At 42.7% G+C, this 14,260-nt stretch overlaps 2 protein-coding genes across 6 annotated transcripts in view; one reads left to right on the plus strand and one right to left on the minus strand.

Moving 5' to 3' along the window:
- The window catches only part of KIAA0825 (KIAA0825 ortholog), a 784,945-nt gene extending 784,348 nt beyond the window's left edge, over positions 1-597 (minus strand). For all 5 annotated transcript variants that reach the window (XM_073624511.1, XM_073624513.1, XM_073624517.1 and 2 more), the window contains exon 1: positions 387-597. The gene's annotated coding sequence lies outside the window, so the exon portion shown is untranslated. The remainder of the gene's footprint in view (positions 1-386) is intronic.
- The window catches only part of SLF1 (SMC5-SMC6 complex localization factor 1), a 227,738-nt gene continuing 213,794 nt past the window's right edge, over positions 317-14,260 (plus strand). The window contains exon 1 of the mRNA XM_073624518.1: positions 317-506. The gene's annotated coding sequence lies outside the window, so the exon portion shown is untranslated. The remainder of the gene's footprint in view (positions 507-14,260) is intronic.

A 14,260-nucleotide genomic window follows, 5' to 3' on the forward strand; every position in this document is an offset into this window, starting at 1 on the left:
GCACCCATTGAAATACATGGGATGCAACTTCGACGTCCAAAATGGCATTGGTGTGAAGTCTATGGAACACACATCTTTCTATCATAAGGCAATGGAACATGACGAGAAGGATGCAGCAACTTGGCTCAGCAATGTGTCTATGAATGGATGTCGCCAATACAGCAAGCTGTGCCAGCATGACAAGCCTGGCTTATGTTTACACCGAACAACCACCGCTTCTACCGGCTGCACCACAGAGCGCCCCCACTCGGCATACCGGAATCTTCCTATTGGCCAGCTGTGGATGAGCTTGCAAGACACGCCCCTAGCTATTTCCCGCCGATACGTGACGCTACGGTGACGTCTATGCCCACAGAGAGCTGTAACAGGAATGGGAGACTTGTTACCTGCAGCGCACAGCCCGTCCCGGTATTATCCGCCACACGCCGCTGTACGGGACTCTTGTTTAGCGGAACCATATAAACGTCACCTGGTTACCTAGGAACAGCGGGGTTAAGCGTGCACAGGTAGGAACCGAGTTTCTTGTGTATACCAGCTGTCAGATGACGTATTGGTTGCCATGCTGGTGACGTCCTCACGCAGACCACGTGTGTACGTCAGACCGATGAAGGAGGTGTGATTGTTGCGTGTTAGTAAAGCTAGCTTTGTTTTGAATGGATGGTAAGGAACTGTGCAGGAGTACTGCCAGCTGTATACTGGTCTCTGTATACAATTATAACACAACCAGCTGTATTCCGGGCTCTGTATACAGTTATAACACAACCAGCTGTATACTGGGCTATCTATACAATTATAACACAACCAGCTGTATACTGGGCTCTCTGTATACAATTATAACACAACCAGCCGTATACTGGGCTCTGTATACAGTTATAACACAACCAGCTGTATACTGGGCTCTCTGTATACAATTATAACACAACCAGCTGTATACTGGGCTCTGTATGCAATTATTACACAACCAGCTGTATACTGGGCTCTCTGTATACAATTATAACACAACCAGCCGTATACTGGGCTCTGTATACAGTTATAACACAACCAGCTGTATACTGGGCTCTGTATACAGTTATAACACAACCAGCTGTATACTGGGCTCTCTGTATACAATTATAACACAACCAGCTGTATACTGGGCTCTGTATACAATTATAACACAACCAGCTGATACTGGTCTTTGTATGCAATTATTACACAACCAGCTGTATACTGGGCTCTCTGTATACAATTATAACACAACCAGCTGTATACTGGGCTCTGTATGCAATTATTACACAACCAGCTGTATACTGGGCTCTGTATGCAATTATTACACAACCAGCTGTATACTGGGCTCTCTGTATACAATTATAACACAACCAGCTGTATACTGGGCTCTGTATACAGTTATAACACAACCAGCTGTATACTGGGCTCTGTATACAGTTATAACACAACCAGCTGTATACTGGGCTCTGTATACAATTATTACACAACCAGCTGTATACTGGGCTCTGTATACAATTATTACACAACCAGCTGTATACTAAGCTCTATATACAATTATAACAGCCGTGACACATTACTGGGAGGTGCTATTTTAACAAATCTCCAAAGAAACCAAAGATAAGGCCTCATACACACGGACGTTTTTACAGTGGTGTTTTATAGCTTTTTTTGCAGCTTAAAAAGGCCAGTCCATGGTATTCAATTGCCCCATACACACCATGGTGTTTTCAAGCTGTAACGGCCATTGGCGTTTTTAAGCTCCAAAAAAAACCCCAGGACTAGCGCGTTCTGAGGTCCAGCGCTAGAGCTGTAAAAACGGCAGATGCCGGTAAAAGCTGTTAAAACGCGGTTTAACGAGGCTTACCGCTGTATACACAGCGGTAAGCCTGGTCATTGCACACGGCGGACCCAGCATTGCACTGGGAGATTGCGTCGAGTAAACATCGGAAGAAGAGCCAAAAGACAGCGGAGATAGAAGACAGTGCATAGAGGAGAAGAACCGGAGAGGGGAGAAGTACCGGCCAGAAGAGGGAGAAGATCCGGAGCTGCCTTAATAAAATACGTTAAAAAAATTTGTAGTGTATTTACTTTTGACACTTTTTTTTTTTTAGGTGTATGGGTAGGGGTACGATGTACCCCTACTCATTCACCTAGGGTGGGGGGCTGGTATCTGGGGGCCCCCTTGTTAAAGGGGGCTTCCAGATTCAGATAAACCCCCGCCCGCAGACCCTGTTGTCGGGAAGAGGTTGTCGGGAAGAGGCCCTTATCCCCATCAACATGGAGACAAGTGTTTTGGGCTGGGGGGTGCCCCCCCTGCCCCAAAGCACCAACCCCCCCGGCCTGGTATGGTCCAGGAGGGGGGGGCTCACTCATCCCCCCCCCCCCTCCTTTTCCTGACCTGCCAGGCTGCATGCTGGATAAGGGTCTGGTATAGATCTTGGGGGGACCCCCATGCCATTTTTTTGGCCTGGTATCACCTTGGGAGGGGGCCTCATCTTAATCCGACTTTTGGTGCGACTTCTATTCAAATCAGTGGGCTCCCATAGGAAACCATTGATTTGGAATAGAGGCAGAGAAACGCAGCTGAAAGCTAGTGCAGCAAAATGCGCCAATGCAAAACGCGGATAAAATTGTGTTTTCCTGGCGTCGGTACTAGCTTTACAGCCCGTTTTTTAAAACGTCTGTGTGTATGAGGCCTAACAGTAAAACAAGTAAATGCTTTTAGATAGCTTCAGAGATGCATGTATTGAAGGGAACATGTAAACTGCAACTGATAATCTGCAGAAAGTGATTCATTTGTATAGCAATTATCTGATAACAATAAAGTGACATTTGTAAAAATAATCCACACATATCCACTATTAAATGGCCCTGAAATAGTTTCTTACTGTGTTTGTATGCCTCCTTTGTAATGTCCTCCATGAGCTCCTGAACCTTTCCCCCTCACTTCCATATGTTTGGAATGAGCATTACACATTAGTTATCTGCGCTGCTCTATGCACACTGCAAATCACATAGTACCTATTCCATCTCCATGGCAAGAAAGAGAAGGTGTATAATATGTTCTGGATACAGTAGGACTTTTCTAAGATGCAAAGTATTTTATCTTGAGCTTAGCACAGACACTGTGTCACAATATAAAAGTGGCACATGTTAGAGCCACCTGAATTTGGCACATGAGTCACTGTCAGAATCAAAAGTGTTGCAGATGCTTCATGAATTTGACGTAATGCATTAACAATCGGGATTAACGTCAGAAAACTAGCAAGAGCTTTATTGAATTTTCCCAATAGAGTAAAACCAGAACTTAAAGCAGAGTTCCACCTAAAAGTAGAACTTCCTCTTATTTGCTTCCTTCTCCCCTCCGGTGCCACATTTGCCACCTTTCAAGGGGGAGGGGGGGAACGGGTACCTGTTTTTGACAGGTCCCTATCCCCACTTCCGGGAAACGGTGCTGCGGCGCCATCCCTCGAAAGTTCAACCCTCCTTCCTCCCCTGCCAGGCCTATTAGAAAGCGCAACGCGCTTCACGAATGCGCAATAGGGAACCGTCTGTGAAGCCAAAAGGCTCCACTACTGGTCTCCCTCAGTGAAGATGGCGGGAGCAGCACCCGACCACCCGACAGCCGATCCGAAGATCGACTGGGATGCTGACATTGTGGGCTCCCTGGACAGGTAAGTGTCCATATATTAAGAGTCAGCAGCTACAGTATTTGTAGCTGCTGACTTTTTTTTTCTCCCAGGGTGGAACACCTCTTTAACTGTATCTGAGCGCCACAAACTGAAAACACTATTTAATTCATTTTTAGGATTCAAAGCAAAATGCGCCTATCCATCCATGTCTACAGAAACACTCCCCTAGCATTTCTAGACATCTTGCTTCAGGGCAGATAATTCATGTAGCATTTATTTTCTGGAATCCATCTCCCTTTAGCTCCAATAGCCCATGGGACTTTAAATGAGGTAATCATAATGGTCAAGACAAGTAAATAGAGTAAATAAGTATATAAAATCTCTGAATTTATTTAAAGGTGTATATACATCATTGTAAAAAGTAGACATGGATATCAAAGCCCATAAAAAGGAACAGCATGGTACAAATTACTTTAAACCATAAACATGTTGGTATACAATGGTGGTAGTATAAAATATACATATCCATCTGTTAACTAAATGTGTTTTGCGAAACGTCCTATCAAGAGGCAGCTCTCAGGCCGTTCTTTTCTTCCTTTAGCTCAGGCATGCAGCCAGGAGGGTGTGCTTGGCTGAGAAAGCCCCTCCTCCTCTCCTCCAGATGATCTACTGTATATTACAATTTTATACTGAAAATGATACAATGTACACATGCTGTTTATTTTCACAAAAAAAAAAAAAAAATTCCCATGTAGACTCATGGGATATATGACATAATTTTGGCCTAGGCCACAAACCAGGAAGCAATGTAAAAAAAAAAAAAAAGTTTAAAACAAGTAAATATAATATTCCTTCCTATTTATTTACTAAGGCTAGCAGCAGCTAAAGATTAGAAATCATTCATGTTGATTAGTAGTTTAGATTAAATTACCCGGGAGCACAGTTTTATCTCATAAAAAGCGAAGAGTGGAAAGCCGATTTCAATTAGTGCTCGGTCTTGGTCAGTCTCATTCTTGGAGTGCCTCCCCCCACCCCTGCTATCTACATTTTTTCCTCTGTTACCTATTTTCCTGGGTTATCCTAAAAAAACACATACTCGTACGCCCAGTGTTGCCCTGCTGTAATCTGCTGAAGACTGCTGCATGTAGGGTCCCGCACCGCCATCCTATTTAATTATGTCATCAGGAGGCCTGCTGTCTGCACTCTAGATTGCCTCTGAGCCCCCTGGGATGCTTAATGTAAGTCTCAGGAGGCTTCAGACATCTGGGGACGTCATTCTTGCCTAGTCGACAAAGACGGAAGCACGGGCAGCTCTTCCCAAGAAAAGATACCCCCCTCAAAAATAAAAATAGGTATCTTCCATTTTTTTTTAATGGGAAAGAAGCATTATTGTTTAAAGAGGATGTTTACCCTTACGTATACCCCTGAAGTGACCAGCCTCAGCTGATACACAGAGATGAAACAAATCATCAAAAGATAAATTGTACTCGTTTATCTGCCTCCCTGTCTTCCCTACAGCCTTCTAAAGCACACAGTTTAACGTGTTAGCTCCAGTAGGGGGGGGGATCTGATATCACACACTGTAAAACATAGAGCAGGGAGCTGAGTGTAATCTGAGACATGAGCGGAGGGAAAGGAAACACATACCTCTCTACACAGACTCATAGAGAAGCATGCACACTTGAGGCTGTCAATCACCTTCTGTGTGCTGGAGGGGGTGGTGGGGCCGTCTCTCAGGATTCTGTGATGTCATAAGTGATTTATGGAGATAGAGACAGGAGACAGAAATTAACTCGGTGCTTTGGATTGAAGAGGGGAGGGGGAGAGAGGCGCCAGGCGACCAATGGTGGAGCACAGTTTAACCACTTAACAACCGGCCCATAGCCGAATGACGGCTACAGGGCGGGTTCTTAACCCTGGGAGGGTGTACAATGACGTCCTCCCAGAATTCCGCTCTCGCGCGCCCCCGAGAACATCTGTGACCGTCGGGTACAGAGGACCCGGCGCATCACGGATCATGGTAAATGGCCGCTGATCGTGGCCGTTTACCATGTGATCGCTCCGTCAAATGACGGAGCGATCACATGTAAACAAACCGGCGTCATGTCATGACGCCGGTTCCTCTCTCCCCTCTGTGTACCGATCGGTACAGAGGGGGAGGGATCAGATGCCAGCAGCGCTGTGGGCTGGATGTGTAGTGCCCACAGCGCTGCTCTGTGACATGTGCAGTCACATCCAGCCATCCATCCATCCATGCTCAGCCATCCCTCCATGCTCCGAAATTCCCTGTGCAAAACTCTGCAATTCCCTGTGCAAAACTCTGCAATTCCCTGTGCAAAACTCTGCAATTCCCTGTGCAAAACTCTGCAATTCCTTGCAATATCCTGTGCAATACCCCGTGCAATACTCTGCAATTCCCTGTGCAATACTCTGCAATTCCCTGTGCAATACTCTGCAATTCCCTGTGCAATACTCTGCAATTCCCTGTGCAATACTCTGCAATACCCAGCAATACTCTGCAATACCCCGCAGTACAATGCCAAGCTCTGCCATGCTCAGCCATACTCGGCTGTATTCGGCCTCTGTATGTGGCCAGGCTGTGTAAGTCTTACACATGTGGTATCGCCGTACTCAGGAGGAGTAGGAGAATCTATTTTGGGGTGTCCTTTTTGGTATGTACATGCTATGTGTTAGAAATATTGTATAAATGGACAACTTTGTGGTTAAAAAAAAAAAAAAAAAAAAGCGTTTTAACCACTTCCGGTCCGCCGTCATATGACGTCCTTGACTTTGTGCGGGGATATCTGAATGATGCCTGCAGCTACAGGCATTATTCAGATATCAGCTTTTTCAGCCGGCGATTCCCTACACCATAGGAAGGATCATAGCAGCTGTTCTGCTGCTTGATCATTCTTACGGGAGGCGAGAGGGGACGTATCCCCCCTCCCACCACCCTCCGGTGCTTCTAGCCACTCACCGATACGATCGAAGCCAGGATCTTTTTTTTTTTTTTATTATTATTATTTCAGGCTTCCCAGCCTAGAGGTGAGATGTGGGGTCTTATTGACCCCATATCTCACTGTAAAGAGGACCTGTCATGCCATATTCCTATTACAAGGGATGTTTACATTCCTTGTAATAGGAATAAAAGTGATCAAAAAATAATTTTTTTGGAAAAAAGTGTCAAGCTAAAATAAATTAAAGTAAAATGAACAATAAAAAAAAATAAAATTTTTTTAAAGCGCCCCTGTCCGTTAGCTCGCATGCAGAAGCAAACGCATACGTAAGTCCCGCCCACATATGAAACCGGTGTTCAAACCACACGTGAGGTATCGCTGCGATCGGTATAGCAAGAGCAATAATTTTGGCCCTAGACCTCCTCTGTAACTCAAAACATGTAACCAGTAAAAAATTTTAAAGCGTCGCCTATGGGGATTTTTAAGTAGCGAAGTTTGGCGCCATTCCACGAGCGTGTGCAATTTTGAAGGGTGACATGTTAGGTATCTATTTACTCGGCATAACTTCATCTTTCACATTATGCAAAAACATTGGGCTAACTTGACTGTTTTTTGTTTCTTTTTAAAGCACAAAACAGTTTTTTTTCCAAAAAAAAAACGCGTTCGAAAAATTGCTGCGTAATTTCCGTGCAAAATAAAAAGTTGCAACGACTGCCATTGTATTCTCTAGGGTCTTTGCTAAAAAAACATATATAATGTTTTGGGGTTCTATGTAATTTTCTAGCAAATAAATGATGATTTTTACATGTAGGAGAGAAATGTCAGAATTGGCCTGGGTGCTCCAGAACGCCTGAAGGTGTTCCCTGCATGTTGGGTCTCTGTATGTGGCCACGCTGTGTAAAAGTCTCACACATGTGGTATCGCCGTACCCGGGAGTAATTGCAGAATGTGTTTTGGGGTGTAATTTGTGGTATGCATATGCGGTGTGTGAGAAATAACCTGCTAATATGACAATTTTGTGAAAAAAATTAATTCTTTCTAAATACCTTGAAATGTCTTCTTTTCAAAAAGGGGTCATTTGGGGGGTATTTGTACTTTTCTGGCATGTTGGTGTCTCAGGAAATTAGTCAGTAATTCAGGTGTGATCAATTTTCAGATATTGGCACCATAGCTTTTGGACTCTATAACTTTCACAAAGACCAAATAATATACACCAATTTGTACTTATTTTTACCAAAGATATGTACCAGTATAAATTTTGGCCAAACGTTATGAAGAAAAATGACTAATTTGCTAAATTTTATAACCGAAACAAGGAAAAATTCATTTTTTTACAGAATTTTCCGTCTCTTTTCTTTTATAGCACAAAAAATGAAAAACCCAGCGGTGATTAAATACCACCAAAAGAAAGCTCTATTTGTGCGAAAAAAAAAGGACAAAAATTTCATATAGGTACAGTGTTGCATGACTGAGTAATTGTCATTAAAAATGTGAGAGCAACGAAAGCTGAAAATTGGTCTGGTTATTAAGGGGGTTTAAGTGCCCAGTGGTCAAGTGGTTAATAGGTTAAAAATATGTAAGATCATGAACAGGTTCAACTTACAGGATGACAGTCTAAGCTCGGATGTCCTGTGGTGAAGATCCCACACGGGATGGTGGAGTAGTCTTTGCCATAGCAGACGGCTCTGTGAACCATTGGAGAGGATGCTGTGAACAGGAGCAGTCGTGGGCTGGTCAGCACCTGTCAAACCTTGAGGAGAACAGACCAATCGGAACGCGTTTCAGAGGCTAGTCCTTCCTCAGCTGGTGTTTTGTATTGAGGCTATTACACACTTGAGAGAGATATACTGTAATTGATTGGTTTTTCATTTGAGGTTTACAACTTTGAAGAACAGGGTACCAAAGGTCTGATTTTAATCTTATTACAGAACAGGTGTCCAGTAGGGCTGCAACTAACGATTATTTTCATAATCGATTAGTTGGCCGATTATTGTTTCGATTAATCGGTTAATAACCTTAAAAAAAAGTGTGGTGTATAATTTAGTTAATATGTAAAGTTTAAAAAAAGGCAATTTATTCCTAAATATCTTTATATGCGGGGTAAATATAAATAACCAACTATATGGTTAGGGAGTAAAATCTTTAATCCTCTCTGAGAATAACAGACAGAAGAGATATACTCTATATACTATTAGAGGTTGAATCTGGTAAATATGATCAAACTCAGATCAAATTTTTTTATTTAAAGAAAAAAAAAATTCTAGACTGTTTAGCAGATTTTCAAACAGAACTGTAATATTACATGCTTTTCTGCAGCTTCTCCATTGAAGTATATTGAACCAAAAAAGCACCGTTTTGCATTGAAAAAGGTCTTTGACCCTTTCCAAATACACAGCAGCTGAAAAAAGCATAGATGTGAACGTTAAATGAACTGTAGTGCATTTCTGCAAAAAGCACCAAAAAACACGGGTGGGAGCCAGGCCTAAGACATTTAGTAACATAATGCAGTTAAAAAAAAAAAAAAAAAAAATAGCCCTTAGTTTTTTACTGTGCAACAGTGAAAGTAATATTTACAGTAGAGATTATTTGCTCTTTTTGTACTATATAGGGCTAATTTTAGCTTTTTTAACCCCATTATGCTACTGGCTGATTAATCGATTACTATTTTCTTAATTTCATAATCGATTAGTTGTTTCGGCCCTAGTGTCCAGAAGATCCCCTTTACAATAAACAGGGAAGAATAGGTACTGACCTTACACATCCAATGCTGGAATGTAAATCACTCCAGCAAGTGTGGGCGGGATTCAGCATTGCCTCCGCTGAACAAGTTTCGGTTTCATTCCGGGCAAAGCAACAATTTTGCTTTATACCCCCCTCATCCTCAATAGCATATACTGTACTTACCATACCTGTGCTTCTTACCACTGCATTCAGATTTAAAAACCAAAGGATATACAAAGTACTCCCAGGTATAGAGGAGTATGTGACCAAAATCATTACTTTGTCCTGTAAAAGCAAAGTAACAGGCTGCAGGGCCAATATTTTTAATTTTTCCCAAAAGAATATATATATATATTATATATACATACACAGTGGGGCCGGAAAGTATTCAGACCCCTTCAATTTTTCACTCTTTGTTATATTGCAGCCATACATTTGCTAAAATCATTTAAGTTCATTTTTTTTCCTCAATGTACACACAGCACCCCATATTGACAGAAAAACACAGAGTTCCTGACATTTTTGCAGATTCATTAAAAAAGAAAAACTGAAATATCACATGGTCCTAAGACCCAGACCCTTTGCTGTGACACTCATATATTTAACTCAGGTGCTGTCCATGTCTTCTGATCATCCTTGAGATGGTTCTACACTTTCATTTGAGTCCAGCTCGAATCATGAGGTCAAAGGAACTGCCTGAAGAGCTCAGAGACAGAATTGTGGCAAAGCACATATCTGGCCAAGGTTACAAAATAAATTCTGCTGCACTTAAGGTTCCTAAGAGCACAGTGGCCTCCATAATCCTTAAATGGAAGATGTTTGGGACTACCAGAACCCTTCCTAGAGCTGGTCATCCGGCCAAACTGAGCTATCGGGGGAGAAGAGTCTTGGTGAGAGAGGTAAAGAAGAACCCAAAGATCACTGTGGCTGAGCTCCAGAGATGCTGTCGGGAGATGGGAGAAAGTTGTAGAAAGTCAACCATCACTGCAGAAATAAAAATTAAGTACAGCGCTAAGTTTAGAAAGAAAGTGAAAAGCAGCCAACACGCCTATAGACTCAAGGCAGAAAAAAAAACAAAAGAAACAAAAGTGTGGCGCTATATATCACATCCACAGCCGTGTGTATTACAATAAAGACATAAAAAAATAGTGAATACTGCCAAAAAATGTATGATCATAAAATGGATAGTGTCAAATAATTAATCAGTGTTGATCACATATAAAGTAAATACACAATAATGCTTAATCATCAGATGTGCCAGTGATTAGTAGAAACCCGTGCTGGTTCCATGAGCCAGACACCAAACATAAAAAACATAAAACTTTACAAGTCCATAAAAAATGTGTAGAAAAATAGTGAAGAAAACATCAACAGTTCAAAGGGGGTGATGCATGGCATGCATGGTCAGGAGATGGGAAAAGGTTGTAGAAAGTCAACCATCACTGCAGCCCTCCACCAGTCGGGGCTTTAGGGCAGAGTGGCTCGACGGAAGCCTCTCCTCAGTGCAAGACACATGAAAGCCAGCATGGAGTTTGCTAAAAAACACCTGAAGGACTCCAAGATGGTGAGAAATAAAATTCTCTAGTCTGAGACCAAGATAGAACTTTTTGGCCTTAATTCTAAGCGGTATGTGAGGAGAAAACCAGGCACTGCTCATCACCTGTCCAATACAGTCCCAACAGTGAAGCATGGTGGTGGCAGCATCATGCTGTGGGGGTGGTTTTCAGCTGCAGGGTTAGGACAACTAGTTGCAATCGAGGGAAAGATGAATGCGGCCAAGTACAGGGATATTCTTAATGAAAACCTTCTCCAGAGTGCTCAGATCCTCAGACTGGGCCGAAGGTTTACCTTCCAACAAGACAATGACCCTAAGCACACAGCTAAAATAATGGAGTGGCTTTACAACTCCATGACTGTTCTTGAATGGCCCAGCCAGAGCCCTGACTTAAACCCAATTGAGCATCTCTGGGGAGACCTAAAAATGGCTGTCCACCAACGTTTACCATCCAACCTGACAGAAATGGAGAGGATCTGCAAGGAGGAATGGCAGAGCATCCCCAAATCCAGGTGTGAAAAACTTGTTGCATCTTTCCCAAAAAAGACTCATGGCTGTATTATATCAAAAGGGTGCTTCTACTAAATACTGAGCAAAGGGTCTGAATACTTAGGACCATGTGATATTTCAGTTTTTCTTTTTTAATAAATCTGCAAAAATGTCAACAATTCTGTGTTTTTCTGTCAATATGGGGTGCTGTGTGTACATTAATGAGGAAAAAAAATGAACTTAAATGATTTTAGCAAATGGCTGCAATATAACAAAGAGTGAAAAATGTAAGGGGGTCTGAATACTTTCCGTCCCCACTGTATATAGATATATATTTCTGAAAGCAGAGGACCTGTGGAATAAAATGATGGTAGTTTAATTTTTGATGTCACAAGATGTGACCAATTGTTCATTAAGGGCCAGTTCACACCACATGCAGTCCACTGCATTTTTGTTTTTTTCTGTATCAAAAACGCATGGAAAGTAGGTTATATGGTTTCCAATAGCATTCACACCAGTGCAGTCAGTTCCAGGGCATTCCAGTTCTATAAAAAAGTACAACATGCTGCATTTTTCGTGCACTGGACTGTACTGAAACGCGGTAAAACACACTAGAGCCCAGTTCAGTGATAAAAGAAGAAAAAAAAAAACATCTGGAATGCATCCGGAAAAGCAAGAAAAATGCACCAGAACGCGTCAAAAACACACATGCAGAAATGCATCCGGAACAGATCTGAAGTGCGTTTTTGTGGTGTGAACCGGCCCCAAATCTATATTCTTAGTAAAAAAAAGTACATATACTATGCGTGTGTGTGTGTGTAATATATAATTTCAAAAAAGTGCGTACACACCTCACATTTTTGTAAATATTCTATTCTATCTTTTTAATGTAAATGTGCTGTCCCCTCAAAATAACTCAATGCACAGCCATTAATGTGTAAACTGCTGGCAAAAAAAGTGAGTACACCCCTAAGTAAAAATGTCCAAATTGGGCCCAATTGACCATTTTCCCTCCCCGGTGTCATGTGACTCGTTAGTGTTACAGGTTCTCAGGTGTGAATGGGGAGCAGGTGTGTTAAAGAGGAAGTAAATCCCGGATTTTGTTTCTCTTTTTTTTTTTTTTTTTTACATATTATCAATCAACAATATATATAGATGCCTTCAATATTAAAACATCATTAAAACGAGTTTGGGAGATACCTTTTTTTGCTTTTATAAAATAGATCTTCCAGGAATCGGCTGCGCCATCTTTACTCCTGATTTCTGGCTCTTGTGTGGGCGTAATTTCCGCCTTTCCTTTCTTTCCCTGGTTAAATCTCGCGCATGCGCGATTGCGCAATCGCGTGTGCTCTTATAGACGTCTGTATGATACTCCTGGTTCACGCTCCTTGTGTGACGTCTTATACAGTCACAAGGGGAAAACCAGGAAGGTGTGGAGGGGGGCACACTATTGGGAGGCTTCCTCTGTGCCGTTCTCAGTGGAAGGAATTAACCTGGCATGCAGGGGCTATTGAAACAGCAAACATAGCATGCCGTTAACGAAACTATGGACTGCGCATGCGTTGGTGACATCATTAAAGATTGCAGGACGGATTATGAAGAGACTGTAACAGTAAGTGATATTTCACAGGCAGCAATCAGCAGGCTTATCACTGTAGATTAGAATGAGCTAAAGTGAAAGTATAGAGTTTACAACCACTTTAAATTTCGTGTTATCGCTCTCACTCTCTCATACTGATCACTGGAAGTTCAACATGGCACCTCATGGCAAAGAACTCTCTGAGGATCTGAAAAAAAGACTTGTTGCTCTACATAAAGATGGCCTAGGCTACAAGAAGATTGCCAAGACCCTGAAACTGAGCTGTAGCACGGGGGCCAAGACCATACAGCGGTTTAGCAGGACAGGTTCCACTTGCCTCGCCACGGTCGACCAAAGAAGTTGAGTGCATGTGCTCAGCATCATATCCAGAGGTTGTCTTTGGGAAACAGACGTATGGGTGCTGCCAGCATTGCTGCAGAGGTTGAAGGGGTGGGGGGTCAGCCTGTCAGTGCTCAGACCATACGCCGCACACTGCATCAAATTGGTCTGTCGTCCCAGAAGGAAGACTCTTCTAAAGATGATGCACAAGAAAGCCTGCAGACAGTTTGCTGGAGACAAGCAGACTATAGACATGGATTACTGGAACCATGTCCTGTGGTCTGATGAGACCAAGATAAACTTTTTTGGTTCAGATGGTATCACGCGTGTGTGGCAGCAACCAGGTGAGGAGCACAAAGTCTCCTTGCCTACAGTCAAGCATGGTGGTGGGAGTGTCATAGTCTGGGGCTGCATAAGTGTTGCCGGCACTGGGGAGCTACAGTTCATTGAGGGAACCATGAATGCCAGCGTGTACTGTGACATACTGAAGCAGAGCATGATCCCCTCCGTTCGGAGACTGGGCCGCAGGGGATTATTCCAACATAAGGACCCCAAACACACCTCGAAGACAACCACTGCCTTGCTAAAGAAGCTGAGGGTAAAGGTGATGGACTGACCAAGCATGTCTCCAGACCTAAACCCTATTGAGCATCTATGGGGCATCCTCAAACGCAAGGTCTCTTAGCATCCACCAGCTCCGTGATGTTCATGGAGTGGAAGAGACCCCAGTGGCAACCTGGAAGCTTCGGCGAACTCCATGCCCAAGAAGGTTAAGGCAGTGCTGGAAAATAATGGTGGCCACACAAAATATTGACACTGTGGGCCCAATTTGGACATTTTCACTTAGGGGTGCTTACTTTTGTTGCCAGCAGTTTAGACATTAATGGCTGTGTGTTGAGTTATTTTGAGGAGACAACAAATTTACACTGTTATACAAGCTGTACACTCACTACTTTACATTGTAGCAAAGTGTAATTTCTTCAGTGTTGTCACATGAAAA

This window comes from Aquarana catesbeiana, linkage group LG01, assembly GCF_042186555.1.
Source record: "Aquarana catesbeiana isolate 2022-GZ linkage group LG01, ASM4218655v1, whole genome shotgun sequence".
Classification (NCBI taxonomy): Eukaryota; Metazoa; Chordata; class Amphibia; order Anura; family Ranidae; genus Aquarana; species Aquarana catesbeiana.